The sequence below is a fragment of the Pectinophora gossypiella genome, chromosome 14, assembly GCF_024362695.1.
Source record: "Pectinophora gossypiella chromosome 14, ilPecGoss1.1, whole genome shotgun sequence".
NCBI classification, from domain to species: Eukaryota; Metazoa; Arthropoda; class Insecta; order Lepidoptera; family Gelechiidae; genus Pectinophora; species Pectinophora gossypiella.
The window spans coordinates 8,971,972-8,985,451 of record NC_065417.1 but is presented as its reverse complement, the minus strand read 5'-3'; the positions used below and the strand labels follow the sequence as shown (position 1 = coordinate 8,985,451).

At 35.2% G+C, this 13,480-nt stretch overlaps 1 long non-coding RNA gene across 1 annotated transcript in view; it reads right to left on the bottom strand.

Annotated features, from left to right (window-relative positions):
• Positions 1-13,480, bottom strand: part of LOC126372897 (uncharacterized) — a 78,957-nt gene that overhangs the window by 16,258 nt on the left and 49,219 nt on the right. The window lies entirely within an intron of this gene.

Here is a 13,480-nt window from a genome sequence, read left to right as displayed (position 1 = left end):
AAAGAAGATTAAGATGAACATTGTTTCCTCTCTGTTCATTGTATTTTGACATGAATTTCTCGAAGGTTGTTAAGATGTGATTTTAAGGGTTAATATCTTCCTGCTATTACACTTTGTTGTTTGTTTCTTGTTAAAGAAAATATAGCAGGAAATATACCTATACAGTAACGTAATGAAGACAAATTACGATACGTTGTTTTCCGCAGGATTCCAGCCAAAGTTATGAAGCTCAAGCCCCTTTTAAGTTTTAATTGTGCCATTAGGATTTTTGTCAACTAACATTTTTCATTCTTGATAAAAAAATATTATAATATATTTTAAAAAAATTCCCAAACAATATTCCAAAAAACATTCATTGATTTTATATTATAAACCATACACCGACTTACTTTTTTGGATAACAAAAAACCGCAATAATAATAGGTTAGTAATAGGTTTGTAGGTCAGCTGGAAGAAATCTCTTTGTTTAGAGATAAGCTTACCTGTACTATCTGTTTTCTCTGTATGTTCCTTGTGTCTGTTTTATTATGTACAAATAAATAAACAAAAATGTAACTCCCCCTTAAAAAAACTATTAGTAATGTAGTTTCTTCTGTAGATCCGTAAATAAAACAGGAAGGAAAAAAAGGGGTCAGAACCGGCCGTTCTCTATTTACCGAGTTCCATATACCCCGTTTATAAATCTATCAGGTTTTCTGATTTCAATTTTCCATCGTATTTGCAAACATTAAGGTCTTCAAAAGCTCCCAAATTCTCATTACCATTTCAATCAGCGTTCTAATTCTTCGGACGCGTTCCATGCGTACGTTTTAATCCCATCCTATTATTTGGTTTACGTACTGGACCGTCGTTTGCTATGCAAAACCGCTTGTATGGCAGGATGTGTCGTGTTCATACATAGATAGATTCGAGTTGATTGCGCTTTGAATTTAAAACGAAGGCTTTACTGCTGGAAAAAATAATAAGAGTGCCAGTTTACTCATGTAACAGTCGTCAGCGCCAATGTGCGGTTTGCATGAATACAAAAACGAATGGCACACTAGATTTTGCCGTATTTTAATTTAAAATGAATGTTTAATGTCCATATTTTATTCTATATAGAAAAAATGCACAGGTGATCCAATACGCAAGTCCTACTGTTAACATTAAAATTTGGTTATAGTTCGTAATAGTAGTTTTATTTGTTCTAATAATAGGGTCAGAAAATAATACATCTCTTAAGAGAGTAGTAAAACCGATAGAAAATTTACTGTATAGAATAAATAGTGTCTCATGCTCTTTTACTTTTGATGAAACTGTAGCCCACAGTCTACCAGCAAAACGTTACAATATTCACTACCGTAAGTGCATGTGCCAAGTACGGAACTGGCTTACCTTAAAAGACGAAATTTCTTGGAAACTTTACTATGAAACTACTTTACTCAATAGCTTACTCACGCTTACTATAAAAATATTGAGGAAAATAACCATTATCTATGGCATAAAATGGCTTTAAAGCCTCACAAAATAACGTGCTTCCAGATGGCTTTTAGTTGCTTTCATGCTTGTATTACGCATATAATATGACATTCAATACAGGCTCACCCTATTGTTAGCTATATACCCTTCGACAAGCTTCATTATATTTCTGAAACGTAGCAGTAACCTTTGAAACTCAGGGAAAATCAGACCCTATTCTTAGGAACATAAAGATACGGGGTGTTAGTGACATCGTAACGAAAACTTTGAGGGATGATTCAGACTATGCTGAGTCAGTATCAAGTTGAATTTTCCGTCGCAAAAGTATGCAACCGAAAATAATTTAAAAAAAAAACAAAAATTTTCATGAGTTTTCCGACAGGAAATTCCACTTGATATCATCTCAGAATCATGGTCTGAATCATCTCCCTCATTACAGTTTCATTAACACCCATACTTACTGTATGGCTTCATGTACGTACTTGTACGGGGTGTAAGTGACATCGTAACAAATACTGAGTGGGATGACTTAGCTCATTATTCTGAGTTAATATCAAGTGGAATTTTCCATCGCAAAAGTATAAAATTGAAAATAATTTAAAAATACACAAAAAACCATGAATTTATCCACGGAAAATTCTACTTGATATTAACTCAGAATCATGAGCGGAATCATTCCCCCTCAATATTCGTTGCGATCTCAATAACACCATGTGCAAGTTTAAACACTAAAACCCGACAACGGAAAAATCATGCTCTAAAAAGTATGAAACAAGAAAAAAGGTATATTTATCTGAAATTGTTCCAAATAGTGATGTTTAGAAGATAGCCGTGGTCGCATGCCATGGTAAGTAAACTCTTAGGACAAAGCATAGTGGCATAGAGCATAATTTTTTCGTACTTAGTCGTGTTTTAGTTTTGAAACTTATATTTATATTATTTTGGGGTCTTTTATTAAGATAACATGCTTCCGATACGTATTTTATGCAAGATTTGGAGGTAAAACCTTTCCCGACCATGTCTGAGTCATCAATTCAACGTGATTATCGCGTAAATACAAAGAAACTCACTAATAAAAACTAGTAATAGTGAATATTTGAAATGTGCAAATTAAGCTCTTTCATTTGATACCTAACACACAACTATTTTTTTTAAATATATTTTTTTCGTCATCAGATTGTCTTCTAGAGAGCGCCACATTAAATTTAGCATGACGGCACATAGCCTATAACCAGCAGACAATCAGGACGATTCTTGTGATTCATTTGTTAAATTCTGTCAGATGACGTGCATCAACATTCTATTTCTCTTTTGTTTTGTATTTTGTTTTTTCCTGTTTGTGCAATAAAGTATTTGTTATGTTATGTTATAAACATAAATATACACACATACAAAGCGGTAAAGCACATAACCCTTCTTTTTGCTCCGCCGCAGTTGTGTTAACCCTGGGAGTCTTGTTCGACGTGCACGGGATATTTTGAGACTACCTTCAACGCTTTAGAAGAGAAAAACTCCATGTGTGAAATGCAAATTGCGCATCGAGAATTGGACTATTTACGAAGAGCTTACCTACGTTTACCTATCAGAGATACCGTTGAGTTTCATTTGAAAAACTTGCAAATTTCGTACCGATAGCGTTTACGTAAAAACACAATAGAATTCAATGCCCTTTGTTGTTAGTAAGGCGATGGGTTCTTTAAAGAGAATACAGAATCACAATAGGGGCCATATTGAAAAAGATTGGTTCGAAACATAATATAATTTATAATAATGTAACACCGTCCTATTTCGACATCGGATACTCGTTAAAATAACTCCTCAAGTTATCTATACAATTTCTAAAGTAAGTCTTACAAAAATCACAATTATTTACTTGGAATTTAATCTTTGTCTTAGGTATTTGCAATAAAGTTTTATGGTTCGTCATCCTAAATATTTAGCGTAAACAACGCAGCACCTAATCACGAAATTTTTCTCTTGAAAGGAACGTAAATAGACGCTAAAAGAAATCAATAAACATAATACGATTTCAGTCCCGACAGTTCAGTTCAACAAGTTGTTTTTGTAGTCATTAAGTAAGCAAGACAGCTTACAAAACACGAATGTGTTAACAACGCCCCTCCGTTATACACCATTTGTCTGCGTGCAAATTTTCTCAGTTAATATTTCAGTGGAATCAAATTACGAAACTCGTAAGACTACGGCGGGGAACATATTGGGAGACGGATGGGAGGGCCCGTTGCTATGCGAAATACGCAAGGAAACGTCTTATGGCCTATATGGGAACATTCCAGAGAGTTATTTCTTTCCTAATGCCCGACTCTGGCGGGCAACGCAATAATTTCGTAGCAATTTAAAGGGTACAAACTGATTATTACATCTCGCTCGCGGAGAAGTGCTAATCCGTTGATTTAAGCCGGTAGAAACTAGATAAAGGAAATGAGAAACATTTCTCCACTTTCTGTTTATAATTTATCTCGGGTTTATCTCTAAATTTATTCGCAGCCGTTTCTTAGTCATTAAATTAAAATAAGTTAAACGCTTAGATTCGAGTAAATGGATTAAAGTTGTCGGTGGATTTAGGTCAGACTTTTTCGGGTTTAACTTCCGCGCGCCATAAGGCGACGCCGTAAATCTTTCTGCAGTTTCATAACTCTATTTCTTTTAGTTCCAGCATGATAACACAATAAGATGAATTTATGAAAGAACTTCCTTTAGTTCAGCAATTTTTCTTGAACTAAAATGAAACTGGGATTCTAGTTGTCTTGTAATAAGAAATAAGTACCTATATTCTATTTACGATCGACCCCGCGGTATACCAATTTATCTATTACAATATATCTATCTACTAGGCATGTATCCACCCACTGCTGCTACTGCAAGTCCTCTCCACTGCAACTGTCCGGCATACCTTAGAATGCCATCCGACGACTGAGCTCGTGGTCTGCCTTGATATCATATACCATCTCTTGGCCATCATTCCGTAAACGCCTTAGTACATCCTGTTGTCTAACAATTCATATAATTGAAGGGACCTTCGAGTGTAGTGCACTGCCGAATTTAAACGTTTGATCTACCAGGTGGATGCCTATTATGGCGCGCTCTATAGCCCGTTCTTCTTCTTCATCTTCTTATTTTTCTTTGGTATGGGTTGTGAGACTAAAAACTGACCCAATCAACCTTGGTGATAGGGTTACTATGTGAGTAAACAGTGGCCTATTGTACCACTCTAATTTCATTTGTGTGCCGACCAATAGACAAATAAAATTCGCAAATCTACAGCAAATAGTTTCTGTCGAAAAACATGTTAATAACAAAAACTAAAGTATGCGTAAACTACAGTAAAACTGAAAAAATATTTTAAAAATTTATCGTAAAACGTAATATCGTCCGTAGGTTTTTCGTCCTAAAAAATATACCTACATACATAATACACATAAAATACATTACTTCCACACCCTTCTAGAGTACCTACGCAAAAATTGATTACATCATGCAAATTTCAAACGAAGAATACGTGGTTCCAAGAAATCCGTTGCCTACATTATACAACCACGTAGCCATATCCGTGAAAATCAGTTCCAACTGCCACTTACACCAGCACCAGCGGTAATTGCTCTATGCATATTGCATACTCGTACGTTACACCTGTACGTCGGAGGTGCCAGTAATTGTGGAATTACAATGCAAATAGCTTGGAAAGTGAATAATGTCAACACAAACTGTTGTGTTTTTAAAAAGTAAATCTATATACACAATATACCTACATACACATGTGTGGGCGACGTAATGTGAGAATCCAATTGAATAAGCAGAGAAGACAAACTTGCTATACTTTCAGTGGTATTGGAATTGCTGATACTTCCAAAGATTAGGAAGGAATTTTCGTACACTATTTACTTAGATGAGGTAGATTACTAATCTTTCTGTAAAGAATTTACATCTCTGTAATCAAAGGCAACTATCGCTGCGGCAAGATAAGTGTTTGACTTCCGAATAGGTAATGAAACGTCGCTCAAAAGCATTCATTATTTGGGTTCGGATCTGTGGTGAAAACGATGAGTACGATAATGAATAGAATACCATTAAACCTTTGAAAAGTAATAATGAAACCGATAACGAGACAAAAAGAGTCAATATCATTCCACTCGCTCATGCAAATAAAATATAAAAGCAAGATCGGTTCTGTCGAAAAAAAAATAACGAAGTCGTTTTTACCGTCGCACTCAGTAGATGGTCCAGATACTTATTACCTTTGCAAAAAAACTGAAGCAATCGCTTAAGTGCCCTTTGAAGGGCGCAGTGAAATGAATATTTAAATTTTTCTTATTGTTAAGACCAGTAATGGTAACGACTACCGTCTAATGCCACTCGGACATTCTCGGACCCTTTTAAGCCTCTTTCATTATCGTGAAAGCAATCTCGATTTTGCTCCTTTGCCATTGGTCCAGGTACTTTAGTAGGGCTAATAAGGACCTCCCTTAGTTATTGTATTTCGCTTTTTGTGGTCAAGAGCAATCTAACCATTAGCTTTACAACCCTGCAGTGATTTGAGAATTAGCTTTTACTGCAGTAAGAACTAGTTAGGTACAAGTTTAAGACCTTAGTGTCTAAAAGTCAAAAAACCAAGAGAATTAAAACATATTGAGAAGCCTAAATAAAACCAACAGGACCCTCTAAAACCAAAGGTAAGTAAGTACGCCCCTGAACCGATCATCGTATTTAGATTAGATTCGGCCTCACCACTGGACATAAACCCTCGACAACGACCTATTCAAGCTTTGAAAAGTAAAATTGGGATCGTAATTGACGAAAAAGGTTCGTATCTGGCTTTTTACGGCAAGATCCAGGATCTTCACATCTGAAAGCAAGATATTGTGTATTGGTTAAGAAAATCTGTGAAGTTCTTCTTAGTCCTCGTACCATTAGTAGATAATAAATGATAATGTATGTGCGTGCGTAGCGTAGGTAAAGTACCTATGTATATAAAAATACGCCCACCATCAGATTATCATAAAATGTTAGTTAATTAGTAAGTGACCAAGTGAGGATTTTCAGGTTTCGGTCTTAATTTTGGCCGAAACGGAAACTTGTTTAGATAATAATGCTCAAATATCTAGTGATACTGAAATTAATAGTAATACTTAGACATTTTTTTAAGTTTTATTTCTTGGCACATGATTTTAAAAAATATATATTTATTTTTATTTTGATCTTTAGGTTAACGGACTCTGTGAAAAGCGGGATAATGCTAGAGAGATGAAGATGACATGATTTAAAAATAATGTTATTAAATACAAATCGCAAGTCACAGGGACTGTAACCTGGAACCTGACAGAGTGTGGCGTTCTAGGTGTGATGGTTGAGTGATGTGCTGGTAATTAAACGACCACATAAAGTAATATTTTAAAGTTTATTGTTTTCTTTTACACTTTTATTATTATTATTTTATAAATCACCATAATAATTTTAGTATTGTTTTAGATAATTTTTTAACACAGAAAATATTGATTATGCATCCATTTTTGATGCCAAGAAGGAAGTATCTTTTTGTCTATGACAATACCTTTTTAATAGTAACAAAACCATAGACATTTTTATATTTTGTTCGTGGTACACAGAGGGTAGCAGTAACTGTCAGTACTATTCAGAGGCGGAGGACAGGAGTCCTAGGCTTTGTAATAGACTACTCTGGGCGCCATCCCACTTGCGTTAGATAGAGTACTGCGGGGCGGAAGGCAAGAGGGAAATCACTGCCCTATTTTTCCCTAAAAAAGTAGCATGGAAAATGCTGCACCAACAAGAGCGTGGCTCTTAAATTGATGATGATGATTAAATACAAAGGACTCTTTATTTCTGCTGCGTTGTATAATATTTTGTTGACCGTTTTTGATCAGAAACTGCAACTAGTACGCGCTAGCATAAATAAGTCCGTATAAAGGCCCCAACTGCTCACTGGGGCCCGTTAGATAAAGCACGTTATTTATTTTATGGCGCCCCGTAAAGGAGACGTGTGGTATCGAAGTTTACATTATTGTTTGCTCCAGAAGGTGGAAATTTATTCTTCACACCCAATCCGATAACGGCGCCTTTGTGGTCGGTTTGGTGGGGAAAGGACAACAGGTATTTGGTAAATTGGTAAAAAAGTATAATAATCGTTCTGGCCATTTACCCAGTTGGAGTCGTAGTGGAAACGTAGTTAGTAACTCTGTCTACCCTAACCGGAAATATAGGCGTGATCTTATATATGTATGTATTTACCCCATTGTTACCGTATTTTGTTGCCTACAACAAAATAATACAATTATTTATTCCATAAATGTTTTTTTAAAAGCTATTACCATCATAATTTGCACATCCTAATGACAGACGATTTGTAGATTACTGGGAAGTATTTTATTTTACATTTTGTAAAATCAAATCTTCAAATTAAATACTTTTGCCATTTAAATGCAAAATTCGTCGGCGAAAACGAATTTGTACGACATTTCAACGCGATTCGTATAATAATTGAATATAAAAGTTTGTTATTTGACCGCTACTCTGTCTTAGTTTGTCCTATCCGAATTTTACTTCTAATTGAATATGAAAGTTGAACTTTCCAACTAGTCTCGAGGGCAAGCCCGTTGGGTATGTAGGGTATTTTTGAAGGTGTTTATTTTATATTCTTAGATGAAACGAAACAAAACTAATTTGAATATTTTTGCTTTTTAGGCAATTGTTATTTTTTTACAATTTAAAAAAAAATGTCCTAAAGTAGGCTGAATGACGTTTATACCTTTGCTCTTTGTTATTCATTGCATTTTTTAAATTAAGTTTTAGTACTTCTAATAAAAATTGTGTGGGTTAGTTAGTTATCCTCATTATTATTGAAGTTATTTCATTAAGTTTAAGCTTTACGTTTCATATGTTTACGTTAGTATTATATAATCTGTGATTTAAGTATTCAGCGCACACTCGTAGGACACCTTACTCTAGTGATGACCATAGATTATATTAAATTGTATTTGTAGTGTATTCGTCTCAATATAATTATATAAATAAATATCGGCTCGTTGCCACACACTACGTCTTCACTCCACCCCCGTACATACCCGTACAGTTTACTTTTTAATTGTGGCCACCGCGTAGTGCATTGCCCGAGACGACAGAATATATATGTGAATCGATTATATCGATTCAAGTATTTTATAATATATTACATATGCCTGCAGTGGGACACTGGGTGTTACTAATAATAATTACATATTTATTTATATATTTAATTATACCTACGTGTATTACAATAAGATGTGTTTATGTACTTATGTAAACACTACATCCCTTCCTTGTTTTGACAAACCTTTATTTTAATCAAATTTTATTCATTCCTAGTTTGTATTAATATCTAGCCATAATATAATAAAAGTCTCCTCAATAAATCTTTTAACTAAATCGTTAGAAGTTTAATTATGAAATAACATTTTTTAGCATCTTGTCCATTACTTGCCACTGCCCTTAAACTTTCTTGAACTGGACAATGTAACATTTTATTTGCTGCCCTGTTTCATTGTTCAGTAGTTCAAGGTTTCCATTTTTCAGCAGGATAATTGGCTCGTACCTAATTCAAGCAACTCCTATCTTCGATATCTACCTATTTTGGTTTTGTGTCGCATCATCGCATGTCGTCTTTTGTCGGCATAGTCTTTCTCTTTCTCTTTATGTTCTTTGTTGTTTTTTTTTTTTTTTTCAGGTCTTTGGGGTTATTACGCGTCACATTTTTTATCTCTGCAGGTGTTTTGTCGGTAACGGTGTTCGGTGTGTTATAAATAGTTAAATAATAATTTAGGGACGCTTTTCAATTAAGTTTCTCCCAATTAGTGCCTTCTTTCTATGATATTTTTGTTCCTTCCAGATTTTTGTCGCGGTATTGCCTTTAAAGGTTCCGTTATTGTTGTTAAATTGGGTTGGTACTTATCCATTTGCCAATACCAACATTAAGAAACTTTGCTTTTCTACAGTCGCTTTAATAATAATATGTTCTTTAATTCAGACATCACAGGGTCCATATTTCGACATATTTACCAAAAAAAAACATTGTCAAAATTAAGCTTTAATTTACAATAAGAAATTAAAAAAACTATAAACAAATTAAATTAAATACAGAGAGAGAGAGACCACTCTCTTACGTATTATGGCATGAAATCGATAAATTCAATCATCAATTCATTTCATCAATTTTCTGCTTTGAGTAGTAGAGAATCTTTGATAGAAAACATAGGTACATTTGTTATTTATATTTGTTTAATATGTTTGTTTTAAGTGCAATAAAAAGATTTATATTGTATTGTGTATTCTTCTAAAGTTTTTTTTTCTTCTTCAAAGAGCTCATGTCCAAGAAATTTCACTTTTCAGGCCGAATATTTTTCTTTCCCAATAGCACCACAAGTTTTCTGTTCTTTTTTAAAGTATTTTTTTTTTATATTTCATACTTAGGTTGTAACGATATCAACCTTTCTGATTAATGGCACCAACTTGATGTCCTGGCTAGATGTCTCGCTGATAACACACTTTCAAAATTTCCATACCCTTCGAATTTGGTGTTTCCCCGTCACTTCGTTAACACCTCCCGTTGTTTTGGATCATTTGTTGATATGCCAAAGCTATCGGCATGCGAGTTCTGTTCCAGTTAACTGTACAAGTGCATATTTATGTTTGTCCGTTTACCGACCTCAGGATATTTAATCATCAACCCATATGGGGTAGGTGCACCTCAAGCCATATCCACCCTATCAGAACCTCTCATCCACCATCTTTCAAGAGCTGTTAGGAAGGTCCAAGTTTTACGAGTTTACAATAGTTTATTATATTTAGTTAGAGAGGGTTCAAATAACAAATCAAGCTTCATTGAAGAGCTTTTATTCGAGGCCTCGTGTCTCATGGTTAAGGTATTTATTATATGGATCTTTCTAGCCTTAAATAAATAGTTTATTATTATCAATTTGTTTGCAACTAGACTTCATGTTGGATGTTCCTTATCACCATAAGGTTCATCATATCCAGCTTACGACATCGTATCAACAGTGGCTGCAAGTTGTCTTGATTACTTGTGGCTCTGCCCACCCCATTAGGGATTACGGGCGTGAGTTTATGTATGTATGTATGTTCCTTCATTATTACTTGTTTCTCAAATTTTCCCTCTTTTTAGATTCTTCATCTGCGTCAATTTTCCTATTTTTCGTGTTGGTCTCGTCTTACATTAGTTGCGGAAGTGTCCAAGTAAGTATCCCACATTTTAAGCAGATTGTTCCTGTCGCGGGACGTGTTGTCTCGAGCAATATGTCTCTTGCTTCCACATATTTCACACTCTTGTTTCCAATTATTGTCAGATTTGACTGTGCTTTATTTGAAGTTAAATGTCTTATTGACACCCTGTGTCTGTATTTTTGAAATCTACTATCTGTCGTTCAACAGCTTTCAAATTTATTTATTTTTCGTATTCGCTGCAAGTACAACCTTGTGTTAACTTATTTCCTCACCTAAGGTTTTCTTCCATAACTCATCTGAAGCACTTTTTTTTCCATGTTTGTGAATACACTCTTGCTACCTTATGATTCCCGTTTGCGAGGAGTCTTAAAATATTATGAACTTCGTAGACTTTGCTTTAGAGCAAAATATTCATCCACCGTTTTATAGAAATATTCAAAACGTCTTCCCCGTAAGCAGCGACATAAGCTCCCGGAATATTATAGAATATATATTGTAGTTCATGTCCTCTAAAATGCAACAAGCAATGTCTCTTTTTAACTGTTGTATCAACGCCAGCTGCTTCAATAAAATATTCAAATCCTTCTTCCATCGCTATTATCTAACAGCAACAAACCAATCACCAAACAACCATCACCTTCACCTTTACAATATATATATTTTTATAACATAAGCTCACGACCACATCTCAACCGGAGCAGTCAAAGACACACCCATCGCAAGACGAACCAAGCATACACACCTCACCAAGCCCTCAGTCAGACCAACGTGATAAGTGAGCCATACCGCCGCACACAACGGTCGAGCTAACCGTACCAGCGAAAACCACACTCAAGACAAACCAATTACCCACTAGTGCAAGTCCGGCACCGAGGGTCAGACCTTCGCTCCCCGATTGAGAAGCTACACGTTGTACCACAGGACCATGTCACAGTGTATTTTTTTTCTATCGTTTAGATTTCCATGCTGTAAGCAATCATTTCTCTTGAAATCGCACACAGTATTCATGCCTCACTCAGCAGCGTCCACATAATACCAGGGTCGTGGTTCACGCCGCGACCTATGCTGATTTAGACCCTGTTATTTCAATGAACATCCTTTTATGCCCTTTTATTACTATTTTGTAAAAACTCCAAGTGACATCAATGTCCTGCTCCTAGGCGTGTCGCCCCCTTGTAGTAATTTTTTGTTCTGTTCTATTCATTTGGATGCATGGACCATTGAAATGGACCACCCAACTCGCACGACCAACGACAACTGATTTCGTTATGTAAGGCATGGTCGATCACCACCATATTGCCATTTAAGGCATGATCCAAAACTATCGAGTCGCCATTTAAGGCATGGCCAAAGACCACCAAATCGCCATTTAAGGCATGGTCAAAGACCACCGTATCGCCATTTAAGGCATGGCCAAACACCACCAAGTCGCCATTTAAGGCATGGTCAAAGACCACCATATCGCCATTTAAGGCATGGTCAAAGACCACCATATCGCCATTTAAGGCATGGTCAAAGACCACCATATCGCCATTTAAGGCATGGTCAAAGACCACCAAGTCGCCATTTAAGGCATGGTCAAAGACCACCATATCGCCATTTAAGGCATGGTCAAAGACCACCAAGTCGCCATTTAAGGCATGGTCAAAGACCACCATATCGCCATTTAAGGCATGGTCAAAGACCACCAAGTCGCCATTTAAGGCATGGTCAAAGACCACCAAGTCGCCATTTAAGGCATGGTCAAAGACCACCATATCGCCATTTAAGGCATGGTCAAAGACCACCAAGTCGCCATTTAAGGCATGGTCAAAGACCACCATTAGATCACAATTTGTTTTGCAGAATTTCTTTTATATATTTTGTTAATTGTAAACGACAAAATATATAAAAAAAACAATAAACTATTTCTATTCTATTATATTTAAATGCCAACTAATAAAAAAAACAATCCTTTTTTTTAAGGTAAGTATCTAGTTTTAAAAGGATTTAATAATAAATTAAATTTAAAACGTTCGTATAATAAAGTCACAGCCATTTAACAATTTAAAAAAAAAACAACTAAAAATGTTTAAAAATAACTTCATCAAATAATTTAAATATTTAGCCATCGACTCTGAAACCAGGCCAAAAAAATATTTTTTCGATTATTTGAATATCGCATTGACAACACTAGTTACCAATAAATTAAAAATAATAACTTGGCGGGTTTTCACGATATTCCTTCGCGATAATCCTTATGAGGATTATTTATTTACATTACTACAAATGATAAGAAAACTATTTAATCACATCATAATTGATTCTTCTGGACTTTTTACTTATCAGAAGGATGATAGTCTGTCCGTTCCTGCTCGCGTTCAAACATCCCGCCGCTGAACAATTTTCTAATACATACCTACAGTTGCAGTTCTTAATGTTTGCCCTTTCCTTTTAAACAAAACAGATACTCACCTCCTCGTCGCCAAAATATGTAGTGTATTCGTCTCAATATAATTATATAAATAAATATCGGCTCGTTGCCACACACTACGTCTTCACTCCACCCCCGTACATACCCGTACAGTTTACTTTTTAATTGTGGCCACCGCGTAGTGCATTGCCCGAGACGACAGAATATATATGTGAATCGATTATATCGATTCAAGTATTTTATAATATATTACATATGCCTGCAGTGGGACACTGGGTGTTACTAATAATAATTACATATTTATTTATATATTTAATTATACCTACGTGTATTACAATAAGATGTGTTTATGTACTTATGTAA